The 13,269-nt window shown below is 33.1% G+C and overlaps 1 long non-coding RNA gene across 1 annotated transcript in view; it reads left to right on the top strand.

Moving 5' to 3' along the window:
* Positions 1-13,269, top strand: part of LOC125178835 — a 53,381-nt gene that overhangs the window by 24,707 nt on the left and 15,405 nt on the right. Inside the window, exon 2 of the long non-coding RNA XR_007157040.1 lies at positions 12,274-12,316. This is a non-coding gene — a long non-coding RNA (uncharacterized LOC125178835). The remainder of the gene's footprint in view (positions 1-12,273; positions 12,317-13,269) is intronic.

Raw genomic sequence — 13,269 nt, 5'->3', positions numbered from 1 at the left:
ATATTGGCGTAGATACATAGTTTAATCTTGCGGCAATAGGTTTTTAAACGCATTGGGTTTAACTCGATGTAGCTGAAATCTTTGAGAAGTTTTAATTTTTAGCTCGACTACACTAATCTCAAACTAATCAGCTAGAAAATGCATATCCCAAGTGTGTCTAGTTGGATTTTCTACAAATTACAAATATGACGAGATGATTTTATCCTGTTTTCAAGCAAGAATTTTTGAAAATAAGTCTTCTTCTTTTAGTGAAAACTAGAAAAAATTCGCACACTTTTTTCTCAAAAAAAAGTAGGCATGAATAAACACTTAAATGTGAACAACATAAAATTTTTTGCTTATGTTTTTTTTCGTTTTTCGAATCAACATTCCAAAGCATTGCTGTCAACATGCCTCACCACGAAGATTCGTGTGCAGTCCATCGCCATATTTATTACGTCAATTGCTGAACCATTCGCCCTATATTAGATGAAATACTGCGCCTCTTGCCATACATTAGATCAAATACTGTGCCACTTACTACTTATGTATTGGATGAAATAATGCATCACTTGCTATTTAATGGATGAAATGCTGTGCCTATTTAAGATCAAATACTGCGCCACTTGATATATATTGGATCAAAGACTGTACCACTTGCCTCTATTGGATCAAATATTGCACCACTTGCTATATATTGGACTAAATACCGTACCACTTGCCTCTATTGGATCAAATAATGCACCACTTGCTACATAATGGATCAAATTCTGTACCACTTGCTATATATGTTGGATCAAATACTGTACCACTTGCCTCTATTGGACCAAATACTGTACCACTTGCCTCTATTGGACCAAATACTGTACCACTTGCCTCTATTGGACCAAATAATGCACCGTTGCCATACATAGCATCAAACACGGCACGCACCACTCACCGTATATTCACTCAAACGAACTCGTAGGGTCGCTAATTAGCGGCAGCGAAGAATATCGCTTAGTTTAGGCGCTCCCAGAACTGCAAATTACCGAAAGCTATCAGATGTTTTCTGTCAACGCTTGCCTGGAAAGGCATAAATCCTGCTCAAGTTCCATCAGATAACATGCAAATGTGCGCAGATCTTACATACTTCCGGACCTGGCAACTTGCTGTACATTAACTGTTCTGGGAGCTCAATGTCTTCAGGTCTTGTTTTAAGTTTACAGAACATGATTGTTCTGAAGTTATTTATTTCAATGATAAAAATACATGAAATGTTAAGCCCTCTTTAATATATGGATTTAAAAATTATTCTTTTCGTCCCATCGGAGAGAATATATTAATGCGTGGGCTCAGGCTTCTTATTTTCTAGATTAAAATATATAATTGCCAAATATTTTCTAAATGTCTCTATCTGATGACAAATTTCTTATTGAATATGACGGTAAACCACTGAGGTGATTATGAAGCCCAAAAATTTGACTCAAACAGAAATTCAGCTGTATATATTCAGCAGCTACTAGCTACACAAGATGCTGAATTCATATAATGGTAATGTAATGTATTTCATATATTTTATGAAATAAAGCTCATATGTATTTTTCATATATATGAACTGGACGTTCATATATTTCATTATAAATGAGAAATATGAACGTACATCGCATACGTACGTCGCGCTTATAATTTAAAAAATCAGATTAAATTAAAGTATCTACTTTACAAATTTACATAGCTCGAGTTCTGCAGTAGAAATAACTGCAACACAAGCAAATTCGTCCTGTTCTGTAATTAAGCTAATTTAATACATTTAGATTATCTCGGAGCGAATGAGAACGGTTATGATTACACTACTGCATGAGGGAGTATGTTCAGAAATGTATAAACGAAAAATTTCATTAAATATTTTTGGTAGAAGTAAATTTCTGCATGAACTGCCTATTTTGGCATGCGCCTTAATTTCCTAAATAATAATAATTATATTGAACTAGGCTCGCTACATGCGAGCGCCCAAATTGCAGATCCTCAGGAGGAAATTCATCGTCAGATCATAGGCGGCCACTCATAAGCCGACCTTATCGCTCAAATCACCTTAGATTCCTGATACAAACAAAAGGGCAATCATTGTCCGAATTGTGATATACTTTCTTAATCACTTCTCGAGAATAGAGCGGACGTAACTCTGATTCACCCTTTACCGGACAAAACTGTGTCAGGATAACCCACTCAGGACCAGAAAGTGCATAGATCTTCATTTGGACAAAGTCTCATACATTTCTCTGTGTATAAGGATATAATGGTCAAGCATACGTATATATATGCACCAGGACCAGTTAGTTCGTTAGGTGCGAGCTCGCTTCTTGTTTTTTTTTTTTTTCGTTAGTTTACAGAGAACATGTTTTTAATCGAAATTTAGAACTTTTCTCTTTATCAGCACGTGCAAGAACTGCTTGTTTTTACATGGTGACAGCCTGACACCTTCTCCCTGATAATGGATAGACACTGAAGATGTATGCCTGAATCCAACCATTTATATCAGTTATCCATGCAAATCGATTGATCGTGTATATGTATACGCAGGAACGTTATATAGACGAAGTGAACCAAAGTTGATCGAACTATTTAAGTTTATGTATTTTATAGTCAGGCTTATGTAGTGAGCACATCCACTGATTTAAGTGTTCAATTTCATTAAACTTTTAAACCGCTCCATTTAATATTTGAGAAATAAAACATTTAAATTATAAAGTGTCAGTTTGAAGTTATAATATTATTCCAGGTGGAGTTACGTGATATTTCACAAAAATATTGGGTTTATTATTTAGTTAAATGCATATTAGAGGACACATATATTTTTTTATTCCTGCAATTTAATGCATAATCATTAAATCATACGTGCAAATCCTTCAATTCAATTCAAAGTACAAAATTTAAGAAACCTCAATTTTGAATTCAATTTGAGCCAAATGAATACATAAACAAATCAACATAGATGAACTAGTATATACCAGGATACAAGACAGACCGGATGAACTGACGACTTGTGTTGTAATAGTATAAACAATGATGTGATTTACAACAAATATGCCAGGTTTAGAGGAATAATCTATTGAATGCACAACATGAAATATATCTTCATGCGATGGAAAACTTTTTGTTAATTCCTGTACTGAGTTGCGAATTTCAAATTCACAGTAAAAATGTATTGCAATTTGATCAATGACTTCTATAACGACCATATGTTTCAGCTCAATTTCCTTCATACTCATATCAAAATTTCTCCAAGTTTAACTTATTTAGAAATTTTGCCTTATATATGCAAGGTTATCAGAGAATGTGTAATTTTAGCTAAAAATCTATGACGCAGGCGACATACAGCCGTGATCCATCTCACTTCCTTAATACATAGTTTATCAAAACTAATTAATTCTCTATTTTCTTTGGATCTTAATTTGTGTTCGGGGAAATGCTGATGATTTTCTGTACAAATTTTCTGAAACAATGCATCAAACATTAAGGTAAACAGTAAATCTTAAAATCAAATGTAACGCAACATTTTACCCTAAGTTAAGCAGGTCACATAATGTTATCCTAACAGCTAAATCTAGCTCCAGAATGGACCCAGACAACCGCACTAGAATTTTAAACAATTTTATTATCTGGAGATTATACATAGAAAGAAACGTTCAATCCTGTTATATGACTGTGTTTTACCACAAATTAAATTGAGTGATAATCGAGTCACTTAAATTTGTCAATAATTTACAAGTGTTCCCTACGTGAATAGTCGAACCGGCCTCAGCGTTTGACCTGTAATTATATTAATAACCGGTCTCTTCGTAATGTCAGCCTCAATCACTCATTATCCGTAACCCGCACCCGTGAAACTATACCTCATATGTAATAATGCATTCAAATTGAATGAGGAAAACCTCGATCAAAAAAAGCGCCGCCTTTAATTCTCCATTTTTGGGGTAATATTCACGTTCCAGGGAATTATTATACCTGTGCCACCAAAGTACACATCAATTCAAATTCCGGACTGATGATAACTTTCAGCTGAACTGTCATACATGCACGTTGCTACGTTACTAGCAGCAGGTGTTTGCTGCAATTCTTAATGCAGTTCGATAAAACAATTCGTTGGCTTCGACATGGGAAATGAATGATTAAAGTCTTGAGACCAATTACTCTTTGTTTGTAGACATATAGATTGGCAATGAATTTTAATTTTTCAGTCTTGGTTATTAATAAATATGAACAATCGCTTGATCACTACTATTTAGAACGAAGTTACTGACTGTTGAGAATATTCCCCCTATAATAAACCTACACATAGTTTATTTCTTTTGGGCTGTGAAGATCTTCTCTAAAATAATTATTTTTATCCATAATTCAGTTACAGACCAGACACACTTTTTGTCAACTCGAGTAAATTATTGTATTAATTCATTTATTTCTGCTGTATTAATTAGAAGTAAATACAGTAAAAATAGGAATGGGTTGTGTTTATTTCGAGATAAAAATAACTGATCACCCGTACAAGAAAATTTATAAGTAGAGCTATGGATCATGGCTGCAGGTATAGGCCAGGAAATATTAACGATGTTAATAGGCTGTGCTAGTGAATGTTCTATTAAATGAAGACATGTTTGCTGTCAATTGCAGAGACCTTTAAATCTAACACCCGGTCCAGTGCGATCAGACTTGAACGAAACAAAAAAGTAATAGCGAGTTGTGGCTGGACGATGTGACTTATTCGGGTGAGTTTTACAGGTTACTTGCAGCACATAATGGCGTGAGTATGTAATTATTGACCACCTAAATTGTTACTTTGCAGCGAAATTTTTATGTTTTGTTAACATTATATTGTTTTAAAATACCATATGGCTTACATATATTAGTTTGATTAGTCATAAGTGATACACTAGAGCATTTTTCGACCTATGGATCGAGTATCAAATTTTCTTACACATATTTATTTCGTTATTATACCCAGTAATTAGTTGATAAATACATGAATTCAGCTCACAATATTCTGCCACTTTGCTCCGAAATAATTTTAGCCGTACCTGCGCAATAAATCAATCTATTTAACCCGCAGCTCTCAATCTTACGCAAAATTAACAGCTAATTTCAGAGTTATGCATTAATTGCACGGAGTGGCCGATTAATTTACACAAAATGCTAATGAATTCATAACATAAATGACTCATTAACTCATCATTTATCTCGGGGAACTCTCATTTTGTTCACCTCACAATTTTGTTATGCTAATTAATTAATTGAAAATATATCCCTAATACGAAACTGTAGATATTCTGGAAATGATTAAGGATGGACGGGAAAAAATATAATATCTCTGAATAGTGATAACTGTTCTGAGGAGCAACACTGTGGTTAATTTCCAGCAATGGTTTATAATACAGCCTCGCAGCAATCAGTGCGTGAGTGAAAGGAGAATTTCAATGCTTTTGACGTAATATTAATGCGATATATCGGTGAGAAATGTCACAATATTCTGAAATATTTCAACGATATTTGCCAAGGATTTTTCAACTTATGTCTGAGACAGTTTCGGGCAGGAACAGTTCAGAGTTCCTTCTATTCTATTCCTGAGACAGTTTCGGCAGGAATAGGGATTCAAAAATTTCAGGATAATTATTTTGCAGGCTCTTTCACCCTAAATTTCGACGAAGAGCTTAAATCTTTCGTCGCCATAATTGATCAATGATTCTTATCACAGTGAGTTTGCGTCACTAAACATGACTCGGTGTGGATAAAACAAGTGAAATTTGAATTATTTTAAACTCACTCTTCATGATGTACCTTAATGGTGAAGCGCAGTATACATTCATTGCTTTTATGGATTTAGCGAAATAGTTCAATATATTATTCTTGCTGTACGTAAATGTACCAAAAATATATTGATGCTCGTATTGTGCGAAAAGTTAACGATGAATAATCATTTACAGGAAGATCCGATCTTATCCGGCATTCGTTAGTTTTTTCGTTCACTTGCATCAGTGATCTCTTCATCAATCATTTGGCCGTATACTGCCCTGTTCGAGCACCGTTGGCAGGCCGAGTTCAGCTTCAATCACAAAAACTTGTCATTAGGTCAATTTTTTGCCTTATAAAACGAAGCTCTGGTGTGCTTTACACTGAATTAGCGCCACTGAATGGCTTAAGTAACGTCTGAAGATGACGTCTCGAAGTTTCGTATTAAGTCTTACCTATAGGAACAGTCGTGTAGCTGGCAAATGTCTAAGCACGTCTTGATAAATAAAGTAATTATTGTTCTTAAAAATAAATGCGAGTCAATGAGTATAACAAGTCATGCAGATGTTGTTGTTCATTGATAATAAAATGAAATGATAGACTGATTATTTAGGAAGTCGTTTTGAGCTAAAATGAACAGGAGATTCTTCTTAAGAGAATATGATTGTCAGATAATCCTCTGGGTCTTATTATTAATTATTATTATTATCATTATTATTATTGTTATTATTATTATTATTATTATTACATCTATTTATATGCACATCTTTATCACTATTTTTATTATTTGCATCATATAGTTACACATACAAAGCTTGCGGGGTCATTTCAAAAATTGTCATGAGTAATGCCTTTAAGATTAACTGAGACTGTAAACAGAAACTTTACAGTTTCAATCGATAGTGTGCCAGTAGTTCCAGTAGCAGCTGAAAGTATAACTTACAATTTTTAATTTTTTTTACCTTCGACTTTACCCTCCTAAAAAGGGTTTCCGCATTTCAGACATGATAATTTTACACAATATAATCCTCCATTTAAAGAGTAAATATTACATGAAATGCTCAATTAAGGAAGACATTGAAGGGAAGAAACTTTTTGCCCCCAATAAAATTTTTTATTGCGTTTTTTGTCTCCTCTTCTGCTCAAATTCAGACTTAATTACTAGAACTTATGGTAACTTAATTACTAACTACTACCATACTATTATTACTAATTACTAACTACTAACTTAACTTAATTACTAGAACATAATAGTTATTAACTCATCTTTCTATCTGACGAATTCGTATCCCATCAAGTTTTTGTAGGCATTGTTCCGCAAGAAAAGTGATTGCTTTTCCTATTCAAAATACACGGATATTTTAATCGAATAATTCATAGATCAAATTTGCAATTGGTAATTTAAAAGCAAAAAATTCGTGAAAGGAATTTATATAAAAGTTGCTGATATAGTGAATTTCATATGTACGTTTTATTGGCATTTTAATCATGGGTAAATTTGAGATTCCAGGAAGCATGTAATATGAGTATTTACATGTAATCTTTAAAAGCTTCCAAATGTTTTTGCTCTGGATCACAAATGCTACAAATGGTCATGGATGACTTAAGTTCAATTCAGCCCACTCTGGGTGCACGGCCATTCATAAGGTCGGTCAAGCCGCAATAAAACGCTGAGAAATTCTCTACTTTTTATAAGAATTAAGGCTTGGCCATTATCCGTTGCTCGGTTCCGTTATAGCGCTTGTTTACACAGAATCTCCTTCTCGAACTCTAACGCAAAAATTCTCTCATTAAGACACTCAAGCAAAAAGGCCATGAAGTCAAGCCTATAAAGCTTACTTGTCACTTTTTCAGTTAAAACTTTCCAGCATGTTCGGTATATACACGCTCCCTAACGAAGGTTCACGTCACTGATAGGTAAGATATAGACATGATATGAACGTGTTATCAAAGGATGAGTACTGCAATGGAGCAGGCTGCAAGCAAGACAATTGTTCTTAATAATTAAAGCTAATTGACATCTGGATACAGCTATAGGGTGTGCCGGTCTCTTCACACTGCCATGTGTTATAATACACAAAGAAAACTTGCAGTCAACAAATAGGTGCGACTTAAATTTTCATTCTGAAAGCAATAGATTGGATCAAGGAAAAAGTATCCGATTTACTATGTCAATGGTAACATGTCTCACATAGTTAGTAACCCAACATATTTTTTAGCTCGATTGCATGTACCGTCCTCGGTACATATCTATGTACAGATCGTGTCAAATGGGGTGATCATTTCGCGACTCGCAAGAAGCGAAAAGAAACGAGAGCAAATTTATAACGCTCAACTAATGTTGTGCCGTAGATATTTGTGAATTGTATTGATATATGTGGGTGAAGGTACATTTAAACGCCCTATTTTAATTTTACTCCTAAAAATATGTTTGCGAAATTGCGCCAACGAACTGGCCAATAAATTATGAACAAAATTGTTCCAATGCGCCAAATATCATTAAAATGTTGGGGTCATATTTTAGAAGTTCAACATTTCATTCTGCTATTTTCGGCATAATTAACGCCAGCTGAAGGTAAAATATTGGTTGAAATTTTCCATACATTTCTTTATTTAGCGGATGCAGAGAAAAATTAAATTTATACCTATATACTGAGCGTTACATCCAAGGTTTGGTTAAAATATTTTCTTGCCATTGTACATCCATCTCGAAGCTCCTGTGCACCTCACAAAAACTGGTTTCACTGTCGCAAGAACTGGTAATTAGTTTCGTGTTCACAATTGGCCCAATGAAGTCGGAAACAATACTTAGGGAATCAAGGCAGACACGGTTACGGATCCTTTATGTTTTGTTGCGACTCGTGTGTCGATTGTCAACTTGGTCCAGTTATCAGATTGAGGTAATTATAGAGGATTTAAGACTTCATATCTTCTATGGAGGGATTTCTGTTTCCCCGCCAATGAAATCTGAAGGATGGTTGGATATTGTATCATAGAATATATTTTATCTATTTCTCAAATTAAATTTTTTCAATTAAAAGTGACTGATGGAGGAGAAATGTGGAATATTACAAAAAAAAAAACATGTCAAACATTCATAGTCAAAACAGAAAAATTATGGGATCTGTTCTGAAGTCATTTTCAAATAAAAAAGTTGCTTCATCAATTAACATTTATCTTCATTCACGTATATACCAATCTGTGATACCGCTTCAATCAACGTAATAAACATCCTGTGGTGCCGAAAGTTGGCCTTCGTATTTATGCTATCGCGTCATCACGGCAATTTTTCTCTGCATTTTTAAACTTAAGCTCAAAGCTGCCACTGAAAGATTTTAGTTTAGAAACACAAACTAAAATGATCGTTGGACACCATTAGTGTTAAATATTTGCGTTTTATTTAGACGCCTTCCCATGTTGAGAACATTGTGAATTAGTTTATGTTTGCCCTCTAGTTATAAATTGGTTAAATATTAATGATTAGTTAGAACTGTTAATGTAACTAATTTATTTACAATATTCAAGGACAGCAAGTGAAACTTTTTGTGACGTATTCCCGTGTTGTTTTGGAGATTACAATTTATTATGAGAATTACAATTTCTGAAAAACGTTATTAATAATTCCAGCGTAAAATGAAATATTTTTCTTCCAACAACAATATTATACCAACAACAATAAAACATTCCTTTGAGTAATTATCTTATAAGTATAAATAGGTTAAAAAACCGGATGTTATCGTAAATTTTGATGCTCTCGTTCGATTAATATATTTATAGCTCTCTTATGTTATAATAATAATTAATGATATTAGAAGAACTATTTTCAATTAAAAACTAGATGATACTAGTTTTTGAAAAACAATGATATGTCATATTATGTTTGTAAAATATGACATTATAGCCTGACATGTATTGCCGCTCGAAACGACGTGGTCTATTTCTTGCTGGCGATGTCCCACCCTTCCGTTCTCGCCTTATTAACTCCACGCATAATACGTACAGACGAGCTCGAATGACATAAAAAACTCAATTCTTCCTAAACGACGAGCATAAAACATTGAATAACACAGATTTGAATAATACAGTGGGACGGTCTTTGTTCTGTGCAGCTTTTGCAAAAAAAAAAAAAAAAAAGAATTAAGATTTTCTCGACTTCGAATTTTCTTTAGAATTATTAATATTAAGGTTTCGCTGATTTACAAGTAAATGTAAAAGTTTTAAGGGTAATTTAAGTTTTGGGAAGAGTATCTATTCATATTTTCTATGGAACATTCAATTCTTTTTCTGATTTTAACAGGATATTTCCCGAATTCATTCTGATTCATCACTATCAAAGCTCTCAAGAAACTCATGCAGACTCGAAAATAATTGTGAAGGGAAATTTGAAATCAGTGATGATTGAAATAATTCGTGTAATTTTTTTTTAATTTACTTAATTGACATCTAAAAACAAATTTAAAATGGTACAACATAAACATTTATTGATTATATATTCAATTATTTATTTTCGTTAGAAAAACTTTTGTATAATGAGCTAGGCACAACCAAATTACTAACCGTCAAAAATCACGGCTAACTTCTCGCTTTTTCGATCCAGAAAACTTCTTGTCTCTGTGAATCATGCAGGGTTGGTTAACTGTTGCCCTTCCAACGGAAGATTACTTTGACTCACTTCATAAATTTGTCTTATGCACTTGAGATACAACTTTACCGACACAGACACGCATCAGCGATTAAATATATTAATTCAAAACGACATTCAAAGCCTTCATTTGCAAGAGAATTCTAATTAGACGAAGTCTCGCAGATAACAAGTAATTGATTACTGCAGCTAACCATGAATATTTTTTTCGAATTTGAGAAGAGCAATTAAGCATTTTTAACGATTTTGACGATTCCTAAATTACGAGCCGTGTTAAAAGTTTATTAATATTCACAAACATTATTTAGTAAATAGTTATGTTTTATAGCTCTGAGGTGCTTGTGCGCCGTTTTCTTTTAAATGCAAATTAAGTGAATGTTTATATCAATTTCTTGGAAAATGACGGCCGAAAATTCAGTTTATTTAAATTGAAACTGCTAAAGAGGGTTGTACTTTAAACATGAATATGGAATAAAAGCACTCATTTCCTCGTCTTATGTAAGTGATTTTTTTATATCAAAGCTGATGCCTTCACTCATATTGAAGCTCTAAATCCTGTTTACGAGTACGTTCATTGACACGAAAATGCAATTTAAAGAACATTTTCCAGATAATTTTGCTCACAGTCGTCGGATAATTATTGATGAATATTATTTTTTATCATCTTTCACGATTGGCCCATAAGAAATTCTTCCATGCATAATTAATGCCAATTCATTGAGATGAATTACATCTCAACGCTCGTGCTTAATTCAATCTTCATCATCTAAAAAAATGTGCTAAAACTTTTCAAATAACTTTAATTCAGGTATCATCAACTCTCCGGGTATTATTGCAGTAGAATAAGCCATTGTCAGTCATCCTAGATTTCCATCAACCATACGGCAACGGTCGATGGTCGTATCCGTAAATCCTATTGACATGAGCCGGTTTTTGCCACATTCGACGGAAGTTGATGGTTTTTTTCATTGTTTCTGTGAACATATTTCAACTGTGACTCATTATTTGGACAGTGCATTTCTTCTGATCCCCGATTACGTATATCATAATTATTATACTATAAAAATTGTTTATAAATGGTTTCGCAGAAACATAGCTTTGTTTAGTGCTTGTGGAAACCAAATCGTTTCTCGTGTTTACAATTTACATGTCACAAAATTTTATTTCTAACAATTTCTTAGCGAAATAAATACTTTGAATAGTTTTGGTTTGTTTAAAAATCTAAAATTTTTAATTGTCTACAAGGTGTTAGACATCATCTTTGAAATGCCCAATAGTGTAAACCAATGTCTACTGCAAGGCGTACAACCGCTCAATATTCTTCATACAAAAACAACATGTGATTAAATAATAAACTGTTTCCTAATTCCATGAATATGTTTCCAAATTTTTTCGTATCATTAAGCATAAATTCTCGAAGACAATTGATACCAATATTTCCATTTAACCTGAAAATATTTACGGGAATAATGTAATCTCTGATAACATGGTTGAATAGGACGAAGTCCCACCCTTATTCTTCATGAATAAATGAATATTGAATTTTAATGTACTACTTTCATTACTCTATAAGAATTTGAACGGTTTTTGTTATCTTTTCATTTCATAATTTTACCTTACGTTGAATTTACTTTCACTGTATTTCTACGCACACTCGAACGATGATTATAAAAATATCCTCATCGATCTGATTATGGCATCTACCTACCAAAAAAAAGTTGATATCCCTTATTATTCGGCTGCTGTTATTTATAATTAATAATTTTTGCCCCCTCTGTATTTTTATAATACTCACAGTTGCAAATGTTTTCATTTTTATTCTGCGCTGATAATTGGAGATAAAAAACTCTCTTTCGCGTTTAAATTAATGTTAATGTTCTTTTTCTCAGGATCGGGCGTCGAATGGAAATCCGAATACTGGCTGATCTCTAGGTAAGCAGTCTTAATTAGTCCAAAATATTGTAGTGACATTTGCGAAAATTATTTTCCACTCATTTTTGAGCGGCAACAGTTGTCTTCTTGGTCTCAGGAAAGATCCGCGTTTATTTTATGTATTTCTGGAGGCCCGGATCTTGCGGATCTTTCCTGCAAGAAAAATTCATTTGAGTTTTAAGTGCAGAAATAATTTTTATCTGATATATGAAGGATTTTGTCTAACCAGCCTGGCGGTAATATTAAATTTCTGTTTTGCGGTAGCCTTTAATTAATGGTCATAAAATTCTGTGCAACAGCTTATTTCGTAGCACTGATACCGGCAATAAATGTATTGTCTATGATTCTAAGTGATATCAGAGAGTAAAAAGTTTTATTTTTGACGCCGTGAAGTATTTAAAAGCATATTAATCGCATAGAATATTACTTACATGGGACTTTTCCAGACATGTAAAAAGTAAGTGAGATTAATTTAGATAATAATGATCCAAAATTATATATGACTAATTGATTTTATTATTTATCTATTCCGGACGTGGTATACATTCAACTTTAATCCATATTTCGATACCTATTTAATGCTGGAAAATTTAATGTATTTTCTCAGCTGCAAGTAATTTTCCAATTAAGCAGATATTATATACAAAAATCTCAACTTATGAGTAAAAATGAGAAAAAGACAATGAACTAATTATGAATTTATTCTTGATTTATGTTCAAAATTTCGTTTCCCTTTCGATATCCGGTCCAGTATATTCATCAAGAACATAATCAGTGCGGCCTTTTTTCTGTGCCAAGATCGAGGGAAGTGAAAATGCATGCACCGACTTCAAATTTTATTAATTGTGCAGCCCCCTCGAATTGTGAGGAACAAATAATGATATTAATTAATATGTAGTTCGTTATAGTTATTTAATTCTTCATTAATTATTAATAATTGGTGTGGTACGATT

The sequence above is a fragment of the Hyalella azteca genome, unplaced genomic scaffold (assembly GCF_000764305.2).
Source record: "Hyalella azteca isolate HAZT.00-mixed unplaced genomic scaffold, Hazt_2.0.2 contig13181, whole genome shotgun sequence".
Taxonomy (NCBI): Eukaryota; Metazoa; Arthropoda; class Malacostraca; order Amphipoda; family Hyalellidae; genus Hyalella; species Hyalella azteca.
Note: the sequence above shows the minus strand (reverse complement) of the source record. Positions and strands in the feature narration are given on the sequence as shown.